A 21,648-nucleotide genomic window follows, 5' to 3' on the forward strand; every position below is an offset into this window, starting at 1 on the left:
CACAGCAACACATCATTTGCCCGGTCACACATTTAACCGTCACCTCATACTTCACATCGCATCGATCATGCCTACAAAGTTAACCATATCTTTACCCGGACGGAAAAGTCCAACAATTCGCCGTTAACCTTATCAATAAAAGAATGGAATCAGTTACCCTCCAGAATTGCCACGATAACACACAGTCTTCCTTATTTTATTCAGCATTACTAACGTATTTACAATCCTAGCACTTTTAGTAACATTTTTCTCTCCCAGAGCACTTATTCGCTTTCGCTATTTTGTTCTTGCTTCGTTGAGTGTGAATTTTGTAAGAATATTTACCTTGTTAATATGTTTCACGACTTGCTGTACCCCAAAGTGCTGTATTTACCACCTGCGATGCTCCTTCATTTGTGAAAATTGTGCTCTGCTTTATGTCCCCCCCCCCCCTATGTAATGCCCCTGTGGGCCCTTAGGGTATCTAAATAAATAAATAACAATAAATGCGTGCGATTACATCTTACCGCAAAAATTGACAACACTGTCAACAATTGAACAGTGCAGAATATGCGTGATGGGGGTGTGTCAATGAATGGCAGTTGACAGAGATGAGATATTTTGCAAATACTATGGGGCGATTGAAACCAAATACTGTACAGATCAGTAAAACCCTTCCACTCCTGAGTTAATTCTTTCTCTCCGTATAAAATTTCATCTATAGCCGCAGTACTTGGATTTATAGGCCGCCAGTTCTCTTCGCGGCCATTTCTTGTTAAATGTAAACGCAATCGTGGTCATTATACTGCGTTTCGGTACTGATTTAGAGTGCGCACAATTTTTGCATAGCGCACCAATTGTAATTGCCAATGCACCAGCACCTGAACGGCGCAGGTTTGTTTACGTTGTCATGTATGGCCACCGCTCTTCGTTCACTAAAACTTATATATATATATATATATATATATATATATATATATATATATATATAGTGCTGACACCAAATAAACGTCAGTACAAACACAGGCGCCATTTGCCTTGCAATAAAATATTCTTAGAGGAAACTTTTCCTTGCAAAAATACGGATGATCGCATAACAAAAATACGGAATTCTGTCTGTTTCGTACAGAACAGTGTAGTCACCGTATTATTACGGAAAAATGACCGTAAAGCTTAAAACGGGGAGCACTTTCCGTATTTTAACGGAAATTTTGCTGTATTTCTGAAAATGAGATATTTTCCGTATTCTTACTGCAATTTTTCCGTGTTTATTACGGAAAATGTCCGTAAAACTTAAAACGGGGAGCACTTTCCGTATTTTAACGGAAATCTTGCTGTATTTCTGAAAATGAGATATTTTCCGTATTCTTACTGCAATTTTTCCGTATAATGACGGAAATCCTCCGTCTATTGACGGAAAGTTTTTACAGTGTACAATTGTCATCTGAGATGGAAACGCGATGGCTTAGAATGAACAGTTCGTCAGCAAAACGCTGACAATTTTTTCGAATGCATCTACAACCATGTGCTCCACAATGACCGAATAGCGGTCGTTCAAGAGATTTGTCTCTGATGACCATCACACAATCTTTGCCTCTGGACATGCAATGCCAGTGCACTGAAACTCATTTCCGCGATAAAGCAGTTAGTGCTTGCTCCCTAATGAGGTGGGCCTTTTGTAAACTCTAAGGAACAGACACGGCAAAGCTTTGGGAACCCCAGTCGATGATGGCTCTTGAGGCCCGTCGGAAGTCGTCGCCTAGCAGCACTCCGTCATGAGGTAACTGCTTAACCACGACAAATTCATGCTGCGATGTTTGGCCGTCGACTGTTACAACAGTTTTGACTTGACGCAAGTTTTCCAAGTCATGGCGGTTTGCTCCTACCAAACGAAGGAACGAAGGCCCATTAGGTAGCTTCAGTCTCCAAACCAGTGGTGCAGTATTCAAAGTTTTCACAGCACCTGAGTCCAAGATGCCTTTAAGTGTTGTCCGTTGACGATGAGAGGAACGGAAAAAAACAACAGCTTCAGTAGCACAAGACACGTGCTCAATTGCTGATGACTCCTCGCGGGCGTTGGCGTCACCAGTTGATAGTTTACCTGCTCTTTTGGGCAAGTAGACTCAAATTCCTCCTGCCAATTCAAAAACTCTGCAGTTAGCGGCAGACGATAGGTCGGATGTCTCGAAGACAGCTTCACGTTCGCATGTTCCCTTTGAGGCAGGTTTTTCCGTGGCAGGTGATGCTCTGAGGAATCGCTCGACTCTGCGATTTCGTTGCGCTGACGATTCCGCATAGACTTCCGAGACGACAAACGCTTTTCCAAAACGGCGCGTTCCGTGGTCTGCGGTGAGGGAGGTTCAACAGAAACCAGAACTTTAACGTGTTCCTCGGAATTACTGCTCTGGTCGAAGCGCAGAAAAGAGTCTATAATGTCACCCAGATTCTCAAAATTCTTGTCAAATTGTTTCTTGGCCTTGGCTTAAAATGTACTCATGATGACCTGACACTTCTTCTGTTGCAATACTGGATAACTGCATTTTTCCATGAGGTGCAATTTGCGGTATGCGATGTCTGTACATGACTCTCCTGCCCGTTGTGTAGCTCCGAACATTCGCTGCTTAGAGGTTACATCACAATCTAAGTTGCAACGGCGGCGGAATGCTGCCTTCAGATGAGCCCAAGTAATGATATTGGCCATCTTGAAGTGTTGACGCATCCATGTGAAATCCTTAGCTGGGAACTTGGAGATAATGAAGGGTATCGCGACCTCTTCATGAACGCTGAAGGTTCTGAACCAAAAATAAACTTGGTGAAACCAGGCGGTGACATCTTTTCCAAGATGTGATAAGGAGCTTGCCGCGAAACTTGAAAGTCGGTCGGGAGCTTCTTCACCGAGCCGCTACAGACGCATTACGTAGCTTCGTCTTTAGCTTTGCCGCGTTGGTTTTGCAAGCCGCGTTGAAGGTTTGTCGACGCCGCGCTCGTTTCCGTACGCTTGCAGGATTCGGCGTCCGAGCCCTCCCGCGTTTTGGACTCCAAGCGCTCGATGCGTTCCACAATCGGAACAAGTAAGTTGCAAAATAAGTCGTTACTTGCCTGCAACTGCGGGTCAAGAGGTGGCTTTGGTGGGTCGACTTCTTTGGCCTTATCGTGTCCCTCCGAAAATATTATTCTCAATCATTCCAATTTGCGCCTGAGCTCATCCACTTCGGTACTTAGGGCACCTGCTTCGGACACAGCTGCCCTGTAGGCCTCCACCCGGGCGGCGTCATCCAACTGTTCGAACACATCGATGGAACACTGGGCGGTCACCATGTTGGGTTTACGGAGCCGCGCTGTCCTGATCTCAGTGGTTCTACCAAAGGAGCGTGTAGCGAGCGACGTCTCTATGTAAAAAAGGACTAAACGTCTTCGTAGCTCACACCGAGCCATTGGGGGCCAAATGTGACGTTCCGTTGTGGCCGTCGGTTTCTATGGGCTCTGGGGTGGCCTAAGACGCATTCATGCACAGTGGATACCAGGAATAGACTTCCTGACCCTTCTTGTTTATTGCTCGAGCCCGCCTCGCGAGCGCTAGCTCGGCGCTGATCTTTGTAGTTTTCTCGGCGCCAAGGTGCGAGACACGTATGCACCAAGCGTCGTCCGCTTTCGCTCGTGACACAACGATTCACATGTTGGCCGAAGTTCAGTGTTTTTCTCTACATCTATTAACAACACAGAATTTGGCCATCCTGTTGTCATGAAAGTCGTAGAAATTCAGGGGAAATAGCTCTGACCTCCTTGACTCTCAAAATCTACGAGAAGCGTTCATGTTTGGGCATTGCTTTAGTTTGACCTCTGCTTTAAAATTCCTTTAGGCGAGGCTGGATTCTTTAAAAAAAATTTGGTTGATCCCTCTTATATAGGAATCGGTATAGGACACGAAAGTGAAACGTGTCTTCACAGAAGTAGTGTAATGTTTATTGCACATTGATATATAATGTCTATTGGTGTTTTGTGGCTAAAGCGCCCTTAGGCGTTGATGCACCCACGCTGACGCCTGGTGGCACGTCTCCTCCATCACGACTACCAACGTCGATGACCATGAGCAACCGTCGTGCAGATGGAAGCTGCACTACGCTGCACACGCTAGCACAACGCGAAAGACGAAGCACGTAACTGACACACTAATACAACGCGCAAGACAAAGCACGTAACTGAATCGTCACCGAGTCAAATCAGCGCGTACAGCGCGTCGTAATTGCAGCCTCCGCGATCAACTTCAGAAACATTTTCAGAGCTAATTGCGGAGGCCACGCTCTGCTGTGCTGAGTACGGTGAACGCCACCTAGGTGGCGTTGGTAGTGCTTCTTGATGCCAGCGTCCCTTCGAATGCTGGCATCGAGGCGTCGTAGTGCTGAGACCACCGAAGCGTTCACTGTCGGTGCGCGTTAGTGTCATAATGCAGTACTTCTCTTTTCTGCTCGTAGGCGGCGGCACCGCCCCGAGCAAGAGCGCGGGTACACGGAGGAGTGTTAGATATATAAGGCGCGTCTGTGTAGCTCTCTGCAAATGCGTTTGTGGCGCAATGGGTTAAACGCTCGGCGATCTATCGTCGCGGACCGAGAGGTCGTGGGTTCGATTTCCAAATTTTGCATGTTTGTGGAACTTTTTCTTCTGGTTTCTTTCTTTGTATTATGTTCTATGACGTATTTCCGTGACGGAAATACGTCAGTGAAGTCTTGGTGGACCCCGGCATAAAACACTTTCGTGTTAAAATTTCCACATTAAGCACATAACGGAAGTAACGCTCCCTGGAAAGACATGTTGCATGATTTGTTTGGTTGTGGGATTGCAAGACAAGGAATGAACAGAATAAACGGTACTGCCTGAAGCTGTCACATGTGGAATCCATGCGTACTTGTTGTCGCAGCTTCCTTTCGTTTACGTTGCGAAAATGCTACAGCTTGCTTCGAAAAGCAAGGAATGACGAAAGGGCAAATTTTTGGGTGAAGATAGCGCATAATTATCACTTTTTAAGAATATGGAGTTCTTATGTAGACGCACTGACGACCATAATTTCCATCTTTATTGCTTAAAAAGAATATTGCAAATTGATACTTTTTTCATCACACAACAAACCAAATATGAAAGGACCTCAAAGGCGCACATGTTGTGGTGCAAGGCATACTTTCTTTGCATTGTTACTCATTTTTGAGCTTGCCGTCTGGACAGTACCTCTGGCTTGCTTGTTTTGCATCGGAATTGTACAACATGCGTGGTTTGAGCTTGTTTCAATAGTGCTTCATTGTTTTGGGAAACAATAAAATCTGCAAGGTTGTCTGTTAGAGCAGTGAAAGTTAAAAGCTATGGTCCGCAGTATGTGGTCGTGGTAGCTCTACCTACATGCACAAAATGTAATCGCTGAATGTCAATGTGCACGTGACTTCTTTGCCTGTTCTAAGCAAACCAGCAATTGACTTGGGAGTTTCCATCTGAAGCTTTTCATGTTTTAGGGCTAGAAACGCATACCAACAAGGCTGAGTATGAACCATTTCTTTTGACGAGAGCACTATTTCCTGATTTCCTGATCGTGAATAAGAAATCATTTATTGTTTATGTATCTCAGTAAAAATGGTGCTGATGGTGGCGATAATAAAGATTCTTAATCTATTGGTGTTTATTTTCCGTTTCAGGCAAAGCAGAAGACATCGGCAAAGCAATCAGTTATTCCGATTCTCAACCAATATTTCTTCTAGTCAATCCATTTCTAGTGTCTTGTCATGCAAGTTCTTTTTTTTTTCAGTAAAGCAGAACAAACACGCCGTGTCTTTCAGATTCAGGTGGCTTGTTGCTTTTTTGTGTGCGAATTTGTATGTATGCTTTGTACATGTGAAGTACAGAACTCAAATACTACATGACAACACTGACACGCAGATGAAGCGGTGTAGAAGACAATGACACAAGGAAGAAACCTGCAAACAGCACATTCAGGGTGGTATATGCCCACCTACGTGCATTGATTTCTGCCACGTTTCAAGCTATATCTGATGCGAATTAGCCATGTTGTTATGTACGACTTGGTATAACTGATTTCAATCAAACAATTTTCTCATTGGCTGGAGATATGGATCCGCATTATCACTTACAAAATACTGAAATATTGCAAACAGAGTTGGCACCTGTTGATACGAACCAGGATAAAGCTGAACAAGTTCGTACGGACTCTTGGTACAGAAATGCAAGCATAGAAAACAACGACACAAGAACAACGAAAAAAAGGTGTTTATTCGTTTTTTGTTCTTTTTGTGTGTTTTATGTCAATACCTTTGCTCACCACAGCCTCTCCGTTTTTTTTAGTTAGGAAATTACTAGCATGTACTGTAAACACAAGTACGCGGCCCAATTTACAGAATTTTCGTTCTGCGGAGCTCACCGTTTTATTCTTATTTGGAAAATACGGACGATTCCGTGGTCACAACTACGGAACTAGCCGTTTTTCATTCTACAACAAAAAATTTTATACAGGCTGCCCGTTTTACGAAAACTCAGTTTTTCATCTACGCAAAAGTGCCCAATCTTTCACCCTCAACGTTCAGCGTGAACTGAAGAATTTTTTTACAGTGTAGAAGAGAACGAAAAGGTAGGATGGGAAGAAATTCATATTATATCTGGGTTGATTTTAAAACTGTAAATCAACACATCAGCCAAAACCAATTACAGTCAACGCTGCAGGTACGAGTACAAAAATGAGTATGACCATGAATACGTTTATCAGCAAAAAATTGATGCCCCAACACGGAAACGTCACAATATGGTGTGTACGCGTCATACCCCTTTTGCACAAGCATATCCTCGATCTTCATTGAATTTTGAAAGTGCGATCAAAGCTAGACGCCACAACACGAGCCAAATATAAGAAGAGCACTTGAAATGTGACCGAAAGTTGCTATCGATCTATAATCAGTTGCTTCAATTGTTACTTTTATCACGGCGCTCTCTACGAAAGTCTGACAACGTGGCACACTTACCTGAGGCTAGGTATCGCACTGTAACCTGCACCTGTGCTTCTGCCGATATAGATCGCCGCATCGTGGTATTTTCGCTTCGTATGGGGGTCCCACGTGCGACAGCAGTTGCAGAAACTGTTCTTAGCTGACACGCAGTAGCCTCCAGTATTCGTCGAGGTCAGTGTACAGGAGCTCTTTGTACAGCAGGTTTTGAATTCCCTACTATTTTCTTCAAATTCCGTCTTTCTGGCAACAAGATAATTTTCGAGGAAACAAATAATCTTCCTTGTCAATTTCCGTTTTCCGATAACACGAACGCCACTGCGGCCAAATGCCGTTTCATGTGAACCTTCATCGTTTTGAGTACTCTCAAACCAGTGTGTTGGTAGCGGCTGCACGCGCTGCGGTCGAGAGTAAAATCTGCTAGGGCGTCGTCCGTCGTTGGGTGCACTCACATCCAGATGGTACGCGGAACACTCGTCCGCTTCCACGAGAAATCCGGATTCGGTGCGTCCTTAGATACACTATTATATGCGGTCCCCGCAAAGAAAGCTTAAACAAGCACAAATGTCAACACACTATTTCAAGCCGAGCCTTTTAGCTTTACTCTCATAATAAATTCCCCTATCTCACCAAATATTGTGACTTCTCTGCAAGGCACTCCAGCTCGCGCTAGTTGCGGTTGCCCTAGGTGCTATTGAAAGTGAGTGGAGAGCAAGAAATATCTCCTAGAATACCTGGTGGTTGTTATTTGCAGTCAAGCTTACACGCAGAAGGCACCTAAAGTTTTACCCAATGTAAATGTTGTGCCGAAGCCTTTTTAACCTCAAATATTATCTTCACCACTTCATTTCATCCTTAAGTATCGTTGTCTATCTTCGCTCTACTGAATCTGTTAAGCGCTCCATAAAGGTACTAAAAGTACGGAATGCTTGTAGAAACTCGGTTCAAGTATGGATATTTCGTCAGCTGTCTAAAATTTAGTATAATGTGGCCAATATAAGTTACAGTTGCTCTTTTATTGCTAAATACCTTGCTATACAGTTTTACGTCGAGGTCTACTATGTTGGGGTCGTAGAAAACTTAATATTTTTACACCTTGCCAACCGCAAAACACAAACTGATGTGTATAGAAGACCTGCATACGGTAAACAACACCGTATGCAGGTCTCCTTATATTTGGTTTATTCAAACAAAAAAGCAGATGCTTAACGCTTTATTAACTATGCAGCGGGATAATCAGTCTTGCAAGACTCATTAAACACTTGAATATATGGTGGATTACTTCCGCAGGAGTTGTTATACATGCTTTGGCATGCTTTATCAGTCCCGTTGCTCACAGCGTCATCAGTGAGAAGGACCATACATCGCTTCCCTGCGAAAGAAAACAAAATAAAGTCAGACACTATAGCGAGAAATACACCATGAACAAACTCCGTTATGTAATGACACTCCTGCGGCATGCAATTCTTAATCAATATTTTCCTTTTCGAAACTTCTGGAGTAAATTTGGCTTCTCATAACGCATTCATTCTCCATATAGCACATATGTTGTCGCCTTGAAAGCATCACTGTCGCAATGCTTTCTATCTTGCTTTTTTTCGTTTTTCTTTCTCCATATATTCCCTAGCCGCAGCCCAGGGTACCGAACCGCACGTGCGTCTGGTTCACATTCCTGGCTTTTCTCTCTTCAAACTCACTCTGTCTATTCTGGCTGTCACGAGAACATGCGCCGATCTCGAGGTTGCGTCCGGATGTAGTCTGAGTATTTTCTAGGTTTTATTGCTGTTTTCTTTATATATATATATATATATATATATATATATATATATATATATATATAGATAGATAGATAGATAGATATCATGAGCCTATATTTATGTGCACTGCAGGACGAAGGCCTCTCCCTGTGATCTCCAATTACCCCTATCTTGCGCTAGCTGATTCCCCAAACTTGCGTCTGCACATTTCCCAACTTCATCACCCCACCTAGTTTTCTGCCATTCTCGACTGCACTTCCCTTCTCTTGGTATCCATTCCGTAACTCTAATGGTCCACCGGTTATCCATCTTACGCACTACATGGCCTGCTCAGCTGCATTTCTTCCGCCTAATGCCAATATCGGCTATCCCCATTTTTTCTTTGATCCACACCGCTCTCTTCCTGTCTCTTAACGTTAGGCCTAACATTTTTCGTTCCATCGCTCTTTGTGTGGTCCTTAACTTATTCTCGAACTTCTTTGTTAATCTCCAAGTTTATGCCCCATATGTTAGCACTGGTAGAATGCAATGATTGTACACTTTTCTTTTAAACGACACTGGTAAGCTCACAGCATTTGGCAATGTCTGCCCTATGCACTTCAACCCAATTTTATTCTTCTGTAAATTTCTTTATCATGATCAGGGTCCCCTAGATAATAGTACTCTTTTACAGATTCTAGAGGCAGGCTGGCGACCCTGAATTGTTGTGCCCTTGCCAGGCTATTGCACATAATCATTGTCTTCTGCATATTAATCCTCAACCACACTCTTGCACTTTCTCGATTAAGGTCCTTAATCATTTGCTGTAATTCGTCCTCATTGTTTCTGAATAGGTCAATTTCATCTGCAAACCGAAGGTTGCTGAGAAACTTGCCGTTGATCCTCATTCCTAAGCCTTCCTAGTCTAAGAGTTTGAATACTTCTTCTAAGCATGCAGTGGATAGCATTGGAGAGATTGTGTCTCCTTGCCTGAACCCCTTGGGGCCTAGGCTTGTACAACCTTCATTCTATACCTCCTATAAAGCTCTATTACGACGACTGCCACCCTCTCATTAATGCTGTAGAATTCATCAATGTTGCCCGCTATAGCCTTATGGACTATAAATCCTACCCCGAATTCTCTCTTATCTGGAAGACCTATGTAGCAGAGGAAGAATTAAAAAGCATCGACGTACCTAAACACTTTAGAAACCTTCCCACCGTTCCAAGCCAAATCAAGCACCCTCTCAATGTCAGCCAAAAAAATGTCGCATAGAATCGGAGTCGCTCAAGACCCAATATACACTATGGTTTAGAAAAGGCTGCTCGTTAAAAACAATAAATGTTACACGAAGATAAAATTCTAAAAGCGTTAAAAAATTATGAACCGACAAGGAAGCAGAGTTTTGGAAAACGCATTTGAATATCTGTTCAATTGAACAGAGTGGCGATGACTTTTTAATTCTTTTAAGGAAAGAGGACGGTTTCCGTGCCTCTGGGAGCATTTTAAATGTTTTTATTCAAGCAGGGCAGGGTTTGAGTTTCACATATGAATTGCGTGGCACTGAGTGGTTACAGTTCCTGCATCTCAGGCTAAGGTTTAGTGTAGGCCATGTCTGCTGGGAATACCTCCCACGGGTCAAGAAAGGTCTCTTGCATTTTGACTCTGCCCACTCAAAAATTGGAAAAAGGGACATCGATTTTCAATGCCTGAATGCTGCGTGCCGTAAGTCAGGCCCGCATTCAATGCAGCATAGCTTTAAAAATCATATTAGTCGCCTATTGGCAGCAGGATTCCCTAAGTTGCTTGTTGGTGCGGTGGCCGAATCTCTCCTGCAGAAGGTGAAGAACAGAGCTGGAGCAAAAGGGCTGTGACCCAGCGAAAGACGGCGGGACCCTTAGTCATGCGTTATATGCATAAGGTCTCGCACTACCTGAAGAAGATCGCGAACAGGCATCGTATTCCTGTGGTCTTCACGGCTCCTAATAAGCTATCCAGGTTCCGCCCTCGAATTTGCGGTGACAGCAAACGAGGTTGCGAAACCCGCCGTGATAGCCGCTTCGTAAGGTGTGCGACAGGAGTGGTATACTCAGTTCCCTTGTTGTGCGGGAAGGTGTACATCGGCCAAACCGAACGGTGCATTAACGACCGGCTCAGGGAGCATGCGCTAAAAGTTAAGAAAAAAAGAGGACAAGTATGCACATTTGGTTGCCCATATCACCACGTGTGGTTGCGAGGCCCGATTTTATGAGACCACCATCTCAGGCAAATCTACAAACTACACGGCTTGAGTGGCTCTAAAAGCCTTCTATATCCACAAGAATTCCGCTATTTGTATAAGCGAAGCGTCAATTCTTTTGCACAGTACCGAACTGAGCTACTTGAGCTCTGTTGTCTAAGGCGATAGTAGTGTTGTTAACTTATTTAGATTTGTTTTTATCACCTCGCATTGGAAAGGGGGCGTGACACTGGTGTGCGTGGTTCACCTTATAAATCGGAAGGTTTGTAGATTCTAATAAACAGTTCGTAGTACCGCTCTTCCGCGTCTGTCGTGTCGTCTTATTGTGTGTGTGTGTACTTATTTGCGCTTTGCGCTATATCTGAACGTATATTTTACACTGACTAATACAGGTGTTCAGCTAAAACTAAACGCTCACCTTCAATGAAACAACGCAATTCAATCGTGCAATCAAGGGAACTTTTAATTCCACCCCGGCAGATCATAGACAGAGTCCTTCTTATGGTCACCCTCCTAGCTCGACAATGGCACCACGTGAAAATCGCCAATATTGACAAGGTAGCGCTATCGCTCGAGAGAATAAGGTACTACAACATCAGGTGACCCCCGCCACCAATATTTCTTTGAGTACTTCTCATGCAGTTTCGGATCTACAAGATACGTCCATGGATTAGCGATGCAAGCAAATTAAGGTAGAAATCGCGAATGGAACTGCTAGATCCATCCGCGAATTCGCGAAACGAAACTGAATACGCTCGCGGACGTACCAAACAATCAGAAAAAGCAACATCACTGGTATATGTCACGTGGATGTGCAGTACTTCATTCTTGGAAGCGAGGGCGCTGCATTTTCAACATAGAAACGAAACCTCCAAGCGACCGCGCTCGCAAGCACGCGCTCGCAAGTAATATGACTGCGGGACGGTGTCCATGTGCAATCCTGGGTCTACCTGTCCTCGGCGCTTAGCCATGTCAGACTGCCGCAAGGAATTCTTAGCATATCGTTTGGGAACTGCTTCGAAGCACGTTTGCGTCTTGACACTAAATGGCACCCGCCCGCAGTGTGATGTATGCCAACGACCTTTGTTAAAGTATTTTGTTCTTGCGAGGAGACATCGCAGGCCTACGTTTAGTATTTATCATGAACACCGTTAACTGTGCGTGTTCTTTCATTTTGTGAAGCTTTGACTAGCAGTTCCGATTTCAGTGTAGTGTATGCCTCTCTTTGTAACTTTGCTCTCGGCTAATATAATCCTCTTTCGTTAACGAATTTCGACTCCCTCTGACGTTGCCACGTTTAGGGACGAAACATCTGCACCAATGACCACTTACCCCCTTTGCCACTGCATTTACGAGAGGGCTCTGACATTTTTCTACATAGGCATTGTATTTCGAGCGGTGACGAGTCATGCAAAAAGGGCGGTATATTCGTGCGGCATAAGAAGAAGCAATTAGGCATTGATTGCTGAATAATGGTGCGTATTGGAGATTAACATCAACTATAAGATCATAATCTAGTGCCGTGGATTGATCGCCTTCTTAGGAACCGTCTTCATAGAGACATACCATGAATTTCCTAGAAGTGGATGAGCCACATCCATCTGCTCAAATATTGCATTTATACCAATGGTGCCAACAGTAAAGACGCATTGCTGTTATTTCGTAAATGTGTGGTGACTGTTGTTGCGTTATTCCAAGAAAATATTGCAAAGCCTGAATGCTGTACACGAAAAGAATATAATAAATATACACATTCGATTGGGTAGAGTGCTTTTTTTTTGTTATGCATAAACATAAAAGTAACTGGTAAACCTTTGCTCATTTTCACTTTCCTGCTCATAATCGTCCAAGATGCCGAAATCTAAAGCGGCGGTTTGGAATTACTTCGTCAAACATGCAACGGTTGTACATGCCAAGTGCGCATTAAGCGACAAGGAATATAAAACCAGTGGGTATACTTCTAATTTAAGGGACCACATGAAGCGGGGCCACGCTAATGCGCCATTTCACGAGAATCAAGGACAGTGTGAAAGAAGTCGCAGATACATGTACGGATGCGGCTGGCCCCTCAAAACCAAAACAAAGCAGGTTGAATTTGTTTATTTCAGATAAAGGAGCAAAGTATGGGGAGCCAGACCGATGAGAAAAAGAAGCTTGACAAGTAATTAGCTCTAATTATAGCAAGAGACATGCAGCCATTTTAGATCATCACTGACAAATGATTTCAAGATTTCGGGTACGCCCTAGATACATAACATGAGCTGCCATGCCGAACGCAGCTTTGTAACGTTATTTTGCCGAACTTAAACGAGAAGGCCAAGGTGAAATTGTGTGTTAAGCTGACGTCGACAAGCTATTGTGCCGTAACAGCAGACATTTGGACATTATGCAACGCTGACAAGTACATGAAAGTAACGTGCCATTTTCGGCAAGGCACAACTATGCGATCTGCGGTGTTCTCCACAGAAGTTTTTCAAGGAGCACACACGGCACAAAACGTCACCGACGTCATTGAAGGTGTGGCTGGGGTATTCGCAAGGAAATCGTTGCGCTTGTCACAGACAACGATAAGAGGTGGTTCTTGCAGCCCTACTACTGGGTGTCGAGTACCAACCATGCTTCGCTCATACGCTGAACCTCACTGTTCAGAATGGGCAAAAAGCAGTTAAGAATCAGAATCCATGCTTCTAAGGTGCAAGAACATTGTGCGCTACGTGAGGTCCAGCTGCAACGCTACCGCTAAGCTCCGAGAAGAGCAAGAGCGTGTCGGTAAGTTCCCTCCGCTAAAACTCAACCAGGAGACACCGACACGGTGGAACAGTATCTTGTATATGCTAAAAAAGGATCTTGGAGGTTGGAGAAGCACTAACCTTAACACCGTAAAGTTACCCCAGGCAATAAGCCCGTTAGCCGCAGAGCATATGATGGTCATTGAGGATGATGTGGAAGTACTGGAATAATTTGAGGAGGCCACGAAATTAGTCTGTGGAGATGAGTGCACTACCATCCTTGATAGTTCCTGTGGTCTGCAGTATCGCACCTGAGCTGGAAGAGTGCATCAAGCCAGCGCTACGAAACCGACGTTGGTAAAGAAATTCTTCGAGAGTGCATCTCCTCCTTGCATAAAAGAATGGGCACTTATGAAGAAAGTCATATAACATCTCTTGCAACAATGCTGGATCCACGACTAAAGGAGGAGCTTTTTCGATCAGAACAAACGCACACCGCGCCAGTGCTTGTTTGATTGGTGAACTAAGCCGATGATTGTCGGAGAGCCCAGCTGGTATTGCAGTGGAACCATCTAGGCAGCAGGCGGTTCCAAACGCAACTGCGGCAGGAAGCCTAATTCTGCGGTTCCTTCAGAGACAGCAACAGAAGCCCTCAACCGCAACCTCGAACGCAGAGCTAATGGTTTGCCAGTAACCTGGAGCTACATCCACAGGAAAGGAAGAGCAACCCTTTAGAATTCTAGAATTCTTGGAATTGCTCCACAACGCCGCTCTCTGAAGTGGCTAGGAAGTAGTTGTGCATTCGAGCAACGTCGGTACTCGCAGTACGCGTATTCTCAGCGGCTGGACAGATCATTTCAGAAAGAAGCAGCAGGCTGAAGGGCAAAAACGTTGACATGCTTGTGTTCCTTCACCAGAATGCTTGGCTGACACATGCATGATAATTAGGTTGAACTGTTCAGCTGTAGCGGAAAGGAAACCGTTACATGTTGCGGAACGGCGCGGCTTCAAATTTATATTGCATTTTGTGATTTCAAAATAAAGATATCATGAACTAAGTGTGTTAGTAAGGTATAACTGGTTACGTTTGAGTATGAATTTATTGATAAATATATTCCGTCATTTTCACTGCGGAAACAATTTATTTCGTTCGCCATAAAATTGCTCATAAATTAAACGAACAGAGCATTGCTTATAGTGGGTTATCGCAAATGTTTTGGCAATATCGACAACCAGAAAAGCATCACTATTGAAAGCACTATCGATAGTATTATCGGTAGTAATACTACCGATGGTACTATCAATAGTAACACCGATTGCACTATCAATGGTAACAATCGATAGCACTACCGATAATACTATCGATATTCTTTTTGCACTATCGATAGTTAAAAAATATCGATGCCATCGATATTCAATTTACTGATGGTTTTGCATCCCTAATGGAGGCGCGTAGCAATTTAAAAGGCGTGGGGTTCTGCTACCGCAGGCGTGAGTCTTCGCTTCAAAGGCGTAGCATAGAAACGTGGAGAAACACTGGGGAGCCAGACTCATGACGACATTATTTTCAAAGCATCACTTGCGCTTACCACCGTCCGAGCATGGTCTGTTTTTTCGTCAAATCAGCTTTTGTGTTCGTTAAACTGCGCTGCATATTTTCTTGATAATTTTTCTTCCGCTGTCTTGCACCTATATAGGATGAGACGAGATGTTGTTTCGCGGGATAGTTATTTCTCGCGTGTTTGTTTAGTAAAAACTACTGGTGTGTGTATTTCGTGGTGCAAGAAATAAAGAACATTAGCATCCACTCCAAAAGCCGAGTCATCGCTGTTCCTTGAGGTTTACGTGCACTATTTTGTAAGATTGTGCGGTTCCACGTCGTTACACTGTTGAGACTCGCCGATTGAGTTCTTGCCGGTCTTTTGAGAGGCAGAAGGCATATTAAGCAGAACGACAGCATCGGCTGGGACCGTCTGCCTTACAATGGGCCGTCATGGTCTTAAATATGGTTGGTGTCCCCGGCTCACAGTTAGTCATTGGGCACAAGATGGGACGGATTCTGTCCACATGGGAAAGCAGTCGCTGCTGACCCTGGACGCTCGTTTGATCGCTTTCACATGCATGCAGGGGCGAAATAAATCACTGTTTCCTGGAAGATGCACCCAAATGCGCAAAATCGGTGTCGGAGGGTGGCTTGGTTGCCCTCACACGATTGAAGGGTGAAAGGTTTCCTCGTTTCCCTGAACCCAACCCGAAACGCAACCAGTCGTCCTTGAGGTGGTCCTTGCGCGTTGTTGGGCACCATGCCGGTTACCTGACGCCTTCATTCACTACAGCCTTGGCGCCTGTTGCTGCTGAAGGGCGAGCCGTGTGGTTGGGCGGAGCGTCACCTGACTGACATAACACAGACTCGACTGCCTCGCAACTTGAATTCCTTCACTAACCTCGGCGTGCGTTTTCCACGCCTACTAAGTGTACATATTCGTAAACTTTCGCACCATACGCAACCAAAGCGAGCCTACTAAATCTACCACTGGTCTATCATATGAGGGCCTATTTCCCATCTACCAAATCTTCTATATTTTTTATGACTAGGCTTCAAAATTGTCTTTTAGCGCAAGCTCTTGGGCTAGTTGTGCATTATGGATTTGAAAACAGGGGGTACAAGCGAATACGCAAAGACGCGTACACAAGGAAAAGGCGTTAGACACGGACGGACGCTGGTCTCCGTGTTCCTGTATAACGCCTTTTCCTTGTTTACGCGTCTTTGTGTATTCGCTGGTACCCCCCCGTTTTAAAGTTCAAGGTTGTCACGTGACGCTCACTCGTATTTTTTTTCCTCCATGCCACGGCCTTTCGCGCGACAGAAGACAGCGCGTTTCCTGTATGCTTCTCTCTCTTGCGCGCGGCAGATTGAGCCGTGATCGCCGGCTCCCCTCGCACGCTTTCACTGGCACATACGAGCATACGGCGCGCGGCTACGGTGTTATCGCCCTTGGACTTCATAGGGAACTTCACGGCGACGACAACGGTGACGGTAGAGATTCCGTCACTTTTTCATGAAAATACTGCAGATAACTCGTTACGGAAAGCCTCTTTGTGCAAGAGAATTCCAGTGGAGACATTCGTGGACTGATTTCGGCATCTTTCATAAACTTAAAAATACCTTTATTTCGCAATCCAATATTCATAAAAAACTTTTTTTACTTACCCGAAGAAGCACTCACTAAATGCTACTTTATTTAGTGCCTTTACAAGGTGACTGGACAGATTTCGTCACCATTCAGGAATTAAAAAATAGTCATATTTCGGCATACAATATTATTTAAAATTTATCGTAGTTTTCTTTTACTGAACTAGAAGAAAATTTATCGGCCCTTCCACTCCGTGAAGATGGTTAACAAGCGAAGCTGAAACGCGGCCCTGGTGTTTATCACAGGGTTACTCCCGAGGGTTCATTAAAGTATTTCCCAATGTGAGGTTACATACACGTTCGGCTGCGATGCAGAGAACGACGTCACTGACGGTATGCCCGCGGTCTGGCGTTGTCGCTTGCGTTCGGTGTCTCGAGCTTGCTTGGCCGCGTGGTTCGCAGCATTCGCCCACCATTGCCACTTTCGATTCTTCGAAATTGAATTGCTTCAAAATTAAATCTGTCCGCGACGTAAGAGAATTAATGGCTCATACCCCCTTAAGCAATACCTCATACCCCTGTAAACGTGGCCTCCCCATCAAGACGACAGAAGAGAAATGAAATGCTGCGCTGGAATGATGAGTGGCAACGTAGCCAGTTGTGGAAGACGATGATGAACGCGGGAGCAGTGGCACGAGCGCCTGCCGAGCACGAGCCGAGCGCAACCTGAGGGCGCCAACGAGCCAGCTGCGGAACAAGACAACGACGCTCGAGTGAATGCTGATGATGATAGTTTTCTGTACACAGGCGATTTCGCCTAAACATATACGATTTCGCCTAGACATATAAAGCTTCGCTTTAAAAGCATTCACTCAAAGCTAATACATTTAGTTGCTTGACAAGGTAACTGGACTGATTTCAACACCTTTCAGGAACCAAGAAAATACTGTTATATCGGAATTTATTATTATTTTAAATATTAGATTTATTTTCACTTAACCGGAAGAAGCCTGCACTAGAAGCTACACTATTCAGTTGCTTCGCACGGGGACTGGACTGTTTCCACCGCCTTTCCAGAACTAAAAAAATACCGTTATTTCAGGATCCTTAATTAATTAATGAGGTTTGCGTGCCAAACCACGATGTGATTATGGGGCACGCCGTAATTGAGGGACTCTGGAATAATTTGGATCATATGGGATTCTTGTGCATAAATCTAATTACACGTGTGTTTTCGCATTTCGCCCCCTTCGAAATGCGGCCGCTGTGGCGGGGATTCGATCCGGCGACCTCGTTATTAGCAGCCCAACACGGCAGCCAGTTATTTCAGAATCCAATAATACTTAAGTTACTTTTATTCTACTTAACGGAAGACGCATTCAATAAAAGCTACTGCATTTAGTTGTTTGACAAAGTGACTGGATTTCATCACCTTTGGGGAACTAAAAATACCATTATTTTTCTATCCTATAATAATTAGGGTTTTCTATTAGTGCTTTACTTAAACACAAGAAGCATCCACCGACACGGCAGCACAAGTAGGGCTGCTATAGTTAGAACTATAAACTGTGTTCTGTACAAGCATATGTGGAATCTTTCTATAGACTAAGCTAATGATAATAAAAGTGAAATCGTGAGTAAGAAAGGAAAATAAATAGTAAAATATGAATACCCACACACGGCCTGTTCATGAGCACACCAAGCAAACAAATGCAAATGAAGACAACGAACTGCATGCTAAATTACGTTACACATGGGACATAGGGGCAATTGAAACGAAGCCATCGCAATAATGAAATCAGAGGAAAAGTTTCCCTTTGCATGTAAGATATTTGTCACAAACATGTGTCTTGTAGCTATTTCATTGTTATCATTGTTTTTTCAATATGTTCATGAGAAGTTCATTAAACTGGACACAGCGCCAATGACGTCGAGTCAGCTTTTCTTAATTTATACGACAAAGACTGACAACCAGTTGTTCGAGAATACAAAAACTAATCCCATTGAATTCGACGGTTTTTATTCCGTTATTTTTTCCCATGTACTACATAAATGCGAGATAGTTACAATTGCTGCACGCGGTCGTGTGTCAATTTTGTTGAGATGGCTAACCTTTGTCTTAATGACCTTGTTGATCATTACAAGAATGACATAAAAACGGTAGGGGCTTCAGTGTCGCACAAACTATTGTATGTAAATGCTTAACAATACTCTTCCGCGTGAATTAAAGAAGTTCTTTGAAAGAGGCGTTGATCCATCAAGCCTAAAACTTATCGAGCTGACCAGCATTGTTTCGGTGCAGATTGAAAAATTTATCATATTGTGACGGGGCGTCAAATAGATAAAATATGGACAGAATTTATATACCGGGACTGTTCACAGAGATAGCCAAAATGGCTGAACGCGCGCAGCGTTTCCCGGCGATCGTCCTCTTCTTTCTTAATGCAAGGACACGGCCCGTAACAATATTCATCTCATCTGGGAAAATTTGTCAAATATTTTATTTACAGTCTTTTTTGAGACCTTGCGCTTAATTTGGATGGGATACTCGCTGAACCCATTAAAAAGGGGTCTCGTGAGTAGAGAAGCCCACTGTTGTCGGCTAAGCAAATCTCCAGGAACTGCTGAGAAAAAGTGTACTGCAAATCAAACAAAAACGGCCTGTCACAATATTCATCTCATCTGGGAAAATTTGTCAAATAATTTATTTACAGTCTTTTTTGAGACCTTGCACTTAATTTAGATGGCATACTCGTATTTCTTTACTTTTATTCTTATTGCTACACCGATTATGTTATCGTGTTTTCTTGGTTCTGCCAGGGTTCCAACAGGGGCGCGGGATATTTCAAGCCGTAAGTGACGGGCCTCTCCTCTCTCCTGCTTTTATTTTTATAAAAGAACAACAATAACCTATGACAGGTAAAGTGTGAAAGAACTAGTTGAATTCATTAGCCAGCTACGAAACTTTTAATTAAACCCCATACCTAATCGTTTTCATATTGGCTCCAGCATTTGTCCAATTATTGTTGTAGGCTTACTCCATGCGACTTGCGATCGGTCCTCACATGAGCAGAAGACTTGTGAGTAATAAAGTTTCTTTGCTGCATGGAGCTCCTTAGTTACCTGATTTCTACATGTACTCTATAAGCTTTAGGCATCTCTAGAGATCTCTTTCGGACCAATGTATTATTCAACGTTGTTGCTGATCATAGTCTTTTAAATAGTGGAAAACAAATGAAGTGACAAGCTCAGTTTTCCCTCTACAGCACACTACTTCTCTTATAACGAAATTAATAAGCAGCGGCACTTTTCAAGCAACGGTTTCTTAGCCAACACTTTTAGATTATGCTGAAATTTGCTAGATAAAGGACACTTTAATAGACATCAGGAAATATCTCCAAATAACAGATGTCAATCAATCGCTTCTAAAGTATGATATGACAAGAAATGTGAAAAATGAAAAAATTACAATCAGAATTGCACATACAAGAAAATGTCTGTATTGTGCATAAAAATTTCAAGACCGGTCTACAATGAAAACAGCATTGATCACATGCAGTAAGTTTCAAGGGTAATTCACAAAAAGTTACAAAGACTTGCGTCTTCTTACCCACATTGAGTGCGAAAGCAATCTTCTGCGCGACACTTTTCACTTGGTAATGTGCTCGCATCGGGCATCGGGCAATTTTCAGTGTGGCCCACCCAAATTTTGGGGGTAGGCCAAGTCAATTTTGGGAGTAGGCCAGATCGGTTTTGAACGTGGGTCTCCTCAATTTTTGAACTGGGCAAAGTCAATTATGTCGGTATGAGCCACGGCGTTGTGGGATTTCGCACTGCGAGTCGCAGCAGGTCCTGTGCCGGAAACGTGACGTAATGACTTGGTCGCGTGGGTTTTGGTACCATCGGGTGTTACACCAGACGCTCGCCGGATTTTACGCTTCATGGGGCATATAAGGCTTTCGCATTAAAAATTGTCACCGACACACACTAGCATTATTTCATGGGCATCGACACGCGATTGTTTTTAAGCATGGAGGAAGGAAAATATAGAGGGAGCATACCGCAACGTGATTGTCGCCGATTGTGGTGGCCCAACACGTGATTAAAACGTCGAGCACGGAGAAACGTCAGAGAGCGTGGTAGGTTTTAATACTCCCGGTTCATATTTTTTAATACTCATGCGAAACCACTTGAAACTCTTGACAAACAAAAAGAAGAAAAAAAAAACAAAGCAAGGAAAAATCTTTTTCCTTCCTCCATGTGAGCAGCTGTCTGCCGAGCGCGCACCGAATAAAAACTACCGTAACAAAACGTCTTGGCAAATATCGATTCTCCGTGATCTCGACGCAAGAGGTCACGTGTTGGGCCACCACTGCTTGCTACACGAAGCGTTTGCTTGCCAAGGCTGGCTGCATGACGTAATGCTCCCTCCTATATTTTCCTTCCTCCATGTTTCCTTCCTCCACGCCGTGGTGGCGTGAAGTAGAGGTAGAACACCCGACTTCAAATCTGAAGGTCGTAAGTTCGAATCGTGCTCCATTCCACTACATTTTCAGGCATGGAGTGGTGCCTGACACCGTCAAAGAAAAAAATACTATTGCCGAGAGCTAGTGGGGCTATACTAGTTCAGATGCAACCAAACTAGGCAGGCCCACTAAGCTTCAATCAAAGTCACTCCTCACCAGAACAGGAATTGGCCTCCCTCGGCAGTATTCGGCCACTACCTCCTGATGACTCCGACAATTAAGCCAAGACCCTCAGTCCCCAGTGGCTGCGGAGCACCTGACCAAGGCGGCGGTCAGACCTGCGACGTGGCAGAGGGTGCTAGAATCTCTG

General features: G+C 44.0%; 1 pseudogene; it reads left to right on the plus strand.

Moving 5' to 3' along the window:
• Window positions 1-12,844: 12,844 nt before the first annotated feature.
• Window positions 12,845-14,194, plus strand: LOC125941702 (zinc finger BED domain-containing protein 6-like; annotated as a pseudogene).
• Window positions 14,195-21,648: the final 7,454 nt, after the last annotated feature.

The sequence above is a fragment of the Dermacentor silvarum genome, unplaced genomic scaffold (assembly GCF_013339745.2).
Source record: "Dermacentor silvarum isolate Dsil-2018 unplaced genomic scaffold, BIME_Dsil_1.4 Seq1132, whole genome shotgun sequence".
Taxonomy (NCBI): Eukaryota; Metazoa; Arthropoda; class Arachnida; order Ixodida; family Ixodidae; genus Dermacentor; species Dermacentor silvarum.